The sequence below is a fragment of the Cherax quadricarinatus genome, chromosome 27, assembly GCF_038502225.1.
Source record: "Cherax quadricarinatus isolate ZL_2023a chromosome 27, ASM3850222v1, whole genome shotgun sequence".
NCBI lineage: Eukaryota > Metazoa > Arthropoda > Malacostraca > Decapoda > Parastacidae > Cherax > Cherax quadricarinatus.
Genome location: NC_091318.1, coordinates 27,429,700 through 27,438,174, shown reverse-complemented (window position 1 = coordinate 27,438,174; position 8,475 = coordinate 27,429,700).

The following is an 8,475-nucleotide window of genomic DNA, read 5'->3' as shown; positions in this document are numbered from 1 at the left end:
TTTTTCTTATTTGGCGGACTTTTTCGTTAACCCTCCGAGCATTTGGTAAGCGTTGAGTATTTTGAGTTTTCTTCGTCGGCAGAAGCGTTGAGCATCATAAAGTGTTCGTTAACCATCGCAAGGAATCGTGTAACTCAACAGAACAGAGAAGACGGGGGGTAAGAGGACCTTAATGAGGAAAGAATAATGAAAACTAATTTTTTTGCCAGATGCTGAGCTGTGTTGGTACCAGTTTCTTGAGTGTATATTAAAAAAAAATTGGTTTTATTATTTATACATTAGTGGAGCATTCAGGTATTGTGGCATCTACATGGAACATATTTTCTGACCCATAGTGATTCACTTTGTCTTGATTACCTTAATAAATCGTGATAAATATCTCAACACCAACCTGGCTGCAAAACAACAATTAACGGTATCACAATAAACCCTGAGTGACCAACGCTGGATGATACACTCACTGGAGAGGCTTCAGCAGAGGCTTCAACAGAGGCTTTAGCAGTCCAGACTGCGGTGCCTCGCCACAAGCTATCACATTCTCCTATTCTGTTCTCTTCCCACTTTTTTTTCATTCTCTGACACTGACCTTTCCACGGAGACAATTTACGTTCCAAGTGCTCAGTAACATGTCTTCAGCCTGGATAATAAGATGCTTAAAAAACACACACACACATTTAACAAATCTCAGAGGGGAAAATTATGCAGACTAGTAAATTAAGGAAAATGAATTTAAAAGATATGATTAATACCGTATAGTATTGATGTTATTGTTATTCCAAGATATTAACATATTACATGTTTTTAACTTTAAATACAAGAATAGAGTCCTCCTACACTTACGAAAATGACGATACACGGACGTTGAGGATTAACAAAGAAACACGAATTCCTTCCCTTGAGGTTATTTACCGATATTACTTACGGCTATTTGCTCTAAGAAGACACCGAGGGAGAATTTGAGCAGGTGGCAACATCTAGGATTACAGATATGTAACTTTTTCTTTGTTCATCTCGTGGAGTGTTTGAATGTTTGTGTTTTGAGATGTTTAGGAAATTAATAGGAAGGTAACTTAAAGCTAAAGCAAAGATGATTATTTATAGCTCACATACACACACAGCCAGGAGCTGTGACTCGACCTTTGCAACCCCAAATAGGTGAATACAAATAGGCGAGTACACACACCCACACAAACACCCACATAAATACCCACATACACACATATACCATATTTCTCTCTCTCTCTCTCTCGCTCTCTCATATTTAATTGTAGGCTGACATAATGAATAATAATAATAAATAAACACAATAAAATATTAGAACAGATATAATAACCTTATTAATATTAATAAAAAATAGTCGTGCAATGACCTGACTTTCAGATACAGTTTCATGACGATGCAGAGATACAGTCAGAATTGTATTACTGATGTAGTCTTCTTTACTACTGCCGATACGGTTATACATCTCTTATTAACGGTTGTAAATCTTTTTCCGAAAGTCTTACATCTGTGCTCTCACACAACGAAGGTAAATAAATAAAAGGAATCCGTATTTACCGAACGTAACACTGATTTAAATCCTCCTAACATATATTTTACAGGAAGATAATAGTATTAAATCCTATCTCACATTTCTAATTCACAAAATGAGCAGAATTAAATCCTCCGAGCACATTTCTAACAAAGCGAAATAATTATTACAGGAATGCTACTTATGACATTTTGGACCGACTTGGACCATCATTACTTTATGGTCCAAGTCGGACCGAAACGTCGACATAAGTTTCGGTCTCCTAAGTGCGGATTATTTGTGTATTATTCCAGTCACGGCAGTGTGCCTTCCAATTCATGTATACAACAACATATATACGAAAATAAAATTTTATTTACTAATAAAAAAAAGCTAGCCATGTATAGATGAAAATCAGAATGAGTGACACAAAATGTGGTGATTCAGAGCTCATATTGACGGCTGAAGAGGAATGATTTCTGTTGTTCTGTTGTTGACGTTTTTAGCCTTTGATTCTTCTCATGTTTATAGCTACCGTTGAGGCCTTGGATTCTTCTGATGTTTATAGCTACCGTTGAGGCCTTGGATTCTTCTCATGTTTATAGCTACCGTTGAGGCCTTGGATTCTTCTGATGTTTATAGCTAGCGTTGAGGCCTTGGATTCTTCTCATGTTTATAGCTAGCGTTGAGGCCTTGGATTCTTCTAGTTTCTTTGGATGAAAGTTATTGTAAGAATCCTCCATCAAGGAGCACCCATGACTCGCCATTAATATGTATTCCTACCCTGGTAAATATTCATCATGGTGATTATCCATGCATGGTTTTTACCATAAGTACACAAAATGGTACGTGCCTCCTCTGGTAAATGCTACCATTTCTGTCTAGCGTATCTACTATAATTGTCAACAATGGTAAATGTTTATCGTCAGTAACCTATGTAACTTTTATGTCAAGCATCTGATTGGTAAATGCCATGACAGTTTTAGTTTGATATCTTATTACCGCCATTGTTACGCTGCTCTATGGAACCCGATTTTTTAAATGAAACGTTAGAAAAACATTACGCATTGGTTTCTACGATAAATGATGCTTTACTACGTATTGTGCTCAAGTTCATGGACCCCCGTGTTCACTCGGCTGCTGTTACAACGAGAGAGCACTCAGGGGAGGCGCCTTGGTGAAGGGCTCTTGATCCAAGGACTTGAAACTACTTTTCCCTTCCTCGCATCGAACCTACTTGCCTCCCATTCCACCATTGGTTTTGCTTATCTATGTCTGCCATTTAAAGTTAGGTTAGGTTAGACTAGGTTATGTTAAGTTAGACTAGTTTAGGCTAGGTTATATATGGTTAGGATATGTTATAATATGCAGGCATTAGCTAGATTAGGTTAGGTTAAGTCAGTCTAGGTTAAGCAAGGATAGTCAAGTTTAGGCTAGTTAATCTATGTTAGGATGGGTTATATTGTACTAGTTTTCGCATGGTTAGGTTAAGGTTAAGTTAGCATAGGCTATTAAATTAACATAACGGAAGGGAAAAAAATATTGTGAATTGGTAGTAAGTGTTCTCGATAAAACAGCCGCCATGTAAACACGGAAGAGACGATGAACTACAACGAACGTCAGGAAATTAACGTTCACTTCACTGGCAAAAGAACGACTTTCCACGTTCTGCTGAACGCTCACGAACGCAAGTTCTCTAAAGAGGATACACTGTTATGTCGGTGTCACCATGGCTACCAAGATTACAGATGTGAATGATGACTGCGGGGATAATTGTTGACAAACACGGGAATGTGTAAACATGTTCCCGTATTAGAGGGAGATGAAGAACAACTGAAGGAGAATAACAGGAAAGAAGTTGATGAAAGAAGCAAGGAGGTAGAGGATGGATGAAGATACTTTTAAAAACAATATACAAAACGAAGAGGAAATGAAGGATTACAAAGAAGACAGTTAAAAAAGAAGAGGCACGAAGAAAAGTGTAATAAGTGTCTCTCCTAAACTTCTAGACAGGATATATGTATATATGTATATACATATATATATATATATTATATATATATATATATATATATATATATATATATATATATTTTTTTTTTTTTTTTATTATCACACCGGCCGATTCCCACCAAGGCAGGGTGGCCCGAAAAAGAAAAACTTTCACCATCATTCACTCCATCACTGTCTTGCCAGAAGGGTGCTTTACACTACAGTTTTTAAACTGCAACATTAACACCCCTCCTTCAGAGTGCAGGCACTGTACTTCCCATCTCCAGGACTCAAGTCCGGCCTGCCGGTTTCCCTGAATCCCTTCATAAATGTTACTTTGCTCACACTCCAACAGCACGTCAAGTATTAAAAACCATTTGTCTCCATTCACTCCTATCAAACACGCTCACGCATGCCTGCTGGAAGTCCAAGCCCCTCGCACACAAAACCTCCTTTACCCCCTCCCTCCAACCCTTCCTAGGCCGACCCCTACCCCGCCTTCCTTCCACTACAGACTGATACACTCTTGAAGTCATTCTGTTTCGCTCCATTCTCTCTACATGTCCGAACCACCTCAACAACCCTTCCTCAGCCCTCTGGACAACAGTTTTGGTAATCCCGCACCTCCTCCTAACTTCCAAACTACGAATTCTCTGCATTATATTCACACCACACATTGCCCTCAGACATGACATCTCCACTGCCTCCAGCCTTCTCCTCGCTGCAACATTCATCACCCAAGCTTCACACCCATATAAGAGCGTTGGTAAAACTATACTCTCATACATTCCCCTCTTTGCCTCCAAGGACAAAGTTCTTTGTCTCCACAGACTCCTAAGTGCACCACTCACTCTTTTTCCCTCATCAATTCTATGATTCACCTCATCTTTCATAGACCCATCCGCTGACACGTCCACTCCCAAATATCTGAATACGTTCACCTCCTCCATACTCTCTCCCTCCAATCTGATATTCAATCTTTCATCACCTAATCTTTTTGTTATCCTCATAACCTTACTCTTTCCTGTATTCACCTTTAATTTTCTTCTTTTGCACACCCTACCAAATTCATCCACCAATCTCTGCAACTTCTCTTCAGAATCTCCCAAGAGAACAGTGTCATCGGCAAAGAGCAGCTGTGACAACTCCCACTTTGTGTGTGATTCTTTATCTTTTAACTCCACGCCTCTTGCCAAGACCCTCGCATTTACTTCTCTTACAACCCCATCTATAAATATATTAAACAACCACGGTGACATCACACATCCTTGTCTAAGGCCTACTTTTACTGGGAAAAAATTTCCCTCTTTCCTACATACTCTAACTTGAGCCTCACTATCCTCGTAAAAACTCTTCACTGCTTTCAGTAACCTACCTCCTACACCATACACTTGCAACATCTGCCACATTGCCCCCCTATCCACCCTGTCATACGCCTTTTCCAAATCCATAAATGCCACAAAGACCTCTTTAGCCTTATCTAAATACTGTTCACTTATATGTTTCACTGTAAACACCTGGTCCACACACCCCCTACCTTTCCTAAAGCCTCCTTGTTCATCTGCTATCCTATTCTCCGTCTTATATATATATATATATATATATAAATATATATAAATATATATATATATATATATATATATATATATATATATATATATATATATATATATATATATATATATATATACAATAGATTCACATAACACACGTTCATGTTGCACATTATGAATAAAACACTAATTAAAAAAATCTCATCGTCACATTGCATAGGGAAAAGCCGTCGTTGCATGCAATATGATACTGTAAATTTTGGAAAAAATTTTAGCCTCTGCCCACTTATGTGCCAATTTCTATGTAACACACTGTGAGATACAGTATTTTCTCTCCCCTCGTTGCCTCATTTCTCCTATGGGTGAGTCCATTGTCTTGAGGGGGAGGGAAGCCAGTAACCTCTGAAACACCCAACGTTGTGTGGACACGTCTAATATAAATTTACTCATCCATGAACTGTTCAATCGATTTTCGATTTCTTCATCACTTTATCTTGTCTCTGAATATTAACCTTGGCATCTAGAAGTGGTGGTGGTGCTTCAGGTGCCACCATAAATATTAAGTGTGAAACTGTCAGTTAATAAGAAAACTGGAGGTATTAGACGAGAGTAGTGAATGAAGGCGAGAGGCAGTGAAGGATAGTAACCCAAAATTACACTGTACTTAGGCATTTCTGCGCTTTTAGCAGTGAAGCGCAGAAATGCGTAAGTACAGTGTAATTTTGGGTTACTATGCTCATACCTAATCTGGCTTTATTTGTACCATTGTTGAACGTTTTGGTGATTGATGATAAAGTGTAAAAAGGTTATTAAATAAGAAAGTTGTGTAGTGAAGATACATTGTTGGTGTTTTTTGATAAGGACTATAAGGGCTTGTGTTGCAGGTGCCCTGCACCAAGAAGCCTGATGAATATACATGTATTGCCCAAATCTGGACGGGTAATGGAGAGGGAACAAGTTTACCCCCCAAAAAATGAATCAGAAACAATATGTTCTCAGATCAGGTGGATCCACTTGCCTTCAACACTAGCTGAGTCAACAATGACAGGCTTTCTCCATGCCTAAAAGACTTGATGTATGGTGCCCCTGTCAGTTGACCAATGGACTCTCCATCACATAGACAACCATGCCGGTAAGAAAACGGAAAAATTCATAAGTGATGCTGAAGACAGGGGCAGAGCAAGATGTCCACACTTCACCAAAACAGATGCAGCAGTCCTCCATTAACCATATACTATATATATATATATATATATATATATATATATATATATATATATATATATATATATATATATATATATATATATATATATATATATATATATATATATATATATATATATTTATATATATATATATATATATATATATATATATATATATATATATATATATATTATATTATATTATATTATATATATATATTATATTATATATTATATTATATATATATATTATATTATATATTATATATATATATATATTATATTATATATATATATAGTATATATATATATATGTCGTGCCGGATAGGCACAACTTGCGATCTTGGCTTAAATAGCAACGCTCATCTTGCCATATAGGACAAGTGAAAATTTGTGTATGCAATAATTTCGCCAAAATCATTCTGAACCTAACGAAAAAAATATATTTGATTGTGTTTGTTTAGTACTAAATTATTGTAAACGTATTTAAAATATATTTAGTTGGGTTAGGCTAAAATAAATTGCTCTTGTTATAATAAGGTTAGGTAAGTTTTCTAAGATCCTTTTGGAGCAAAATTAAAAATTTTTACATTAGCATTAATGAAAAAAATATATCTTTAAACGTATAAGAGAAAATTTCAGAAACGATTTAATTTTAAATGAGTTCTTGCTAACTGACAAGTTTTACATATTCGGCACGACATATATATATATATATATATATATATATATATATATATATATATATATATATATATATATATATATATATATATATATATATATATATATATATATATATATATATATATATATATACATATATATATTTTAAATACGTTTACAATAAATTATATATATATATATATGATTTTGGCGAAGTTATTGCATATATATATATATATACATATATATATATATATATATATATATGGGTTTGGAGGCTATTACAGTAAAGCATTATTGAGCCACTTCCATTCATTGTGGGAGCACTGCCCTGCCTGTCTTATGTGGAATACACACTAAACTGAGTCAAGAACCGGCTACTCCCAGGCCTTAACTGGTGACTGAAACTACCTGGCACATGTTTGTACAGGTATTATAAGGGGCTACATTAACCCACTCTACACACACATGCCTGTCAATAAATAGAACTAACCTGAATTGAAGGTAAGAAAGAAACTGCATCTCTTTTGGAGGTATAAGAACATAAACCTATTTTTCCTATGTGTTCTTTAATTCTTGTTTCACAGAGTTCTCATAAAACTCGCTCTTTTTAGACTGTGACTACTGTGTTATGTGGAATTCTACTGTATATAGATAGATAGAAAGATAGATAGATATATAAATAGGCAAACAGATACTAGGTTTTGACTTCTACAAGGAATTGATAGCAATGTTGAGAGAAGTGTAGAAGGTTGCATAAATATTAACCCTATCAATGCATCATCAAATACGTTGATTCTCCTTACTATCAGTTATCATGTTTATATTTCCCAAGAATATAATTTAACTACTTTCTCCATGTTTATTTTTGCTTAATTCTAAGTATATGTGAAAAAACTCATCTAAATTATCCAGTAAAGATTCGATGTATAGTGAATCTTCCTCCTGATAATGCTATCTAGACACGTGTTTCGTAGACATAACTGGAGAAAATACTATTATGTTATTTGTGCATTTCCAAATGGCTTAAGCTTCAGTTCAGCTTTCAGAAGGCATTCAGAGAAAATGAATTCGGTAGGTGTTCAGAGAAAATGGAATCAGTAGGCATTCAGAGAAAATGGACTGAGTAGGAGTTCAGGGAAAATGGTGTCGGTAGGGGTTCAGAGAAAATGGAGTCGATAGGGGTTCAGAGAAAATGGAATCAGTAGGCATTCAGAGAAAATGGACTGAGTAGGAGTTCAGGGAAAATGGTGTCGGTAGGGGTTCAGAGAAAATGGAGTCGATAGGGGTTCAGAGAAAATGGAATTAGTAGGCGTTCAGAGAAAATGGACTGGGTAGGGGTTCAGAGAAAAGGGAGTCAGTAGGCGTTCAGAGAAAATGGACTGGGTAGGGGTTCAGAGATAAGGGAGTTGGTAGACTTTCAGAGAAAAGGGAGTATGCACTCAGAGAAATTGGAGATAAGAGAGATTATTGAAAAAATCTCTGAAATGGTTGATACCATACACTATTCTAATAGGCATCACCTACAGTGCTAATACTAGTACAG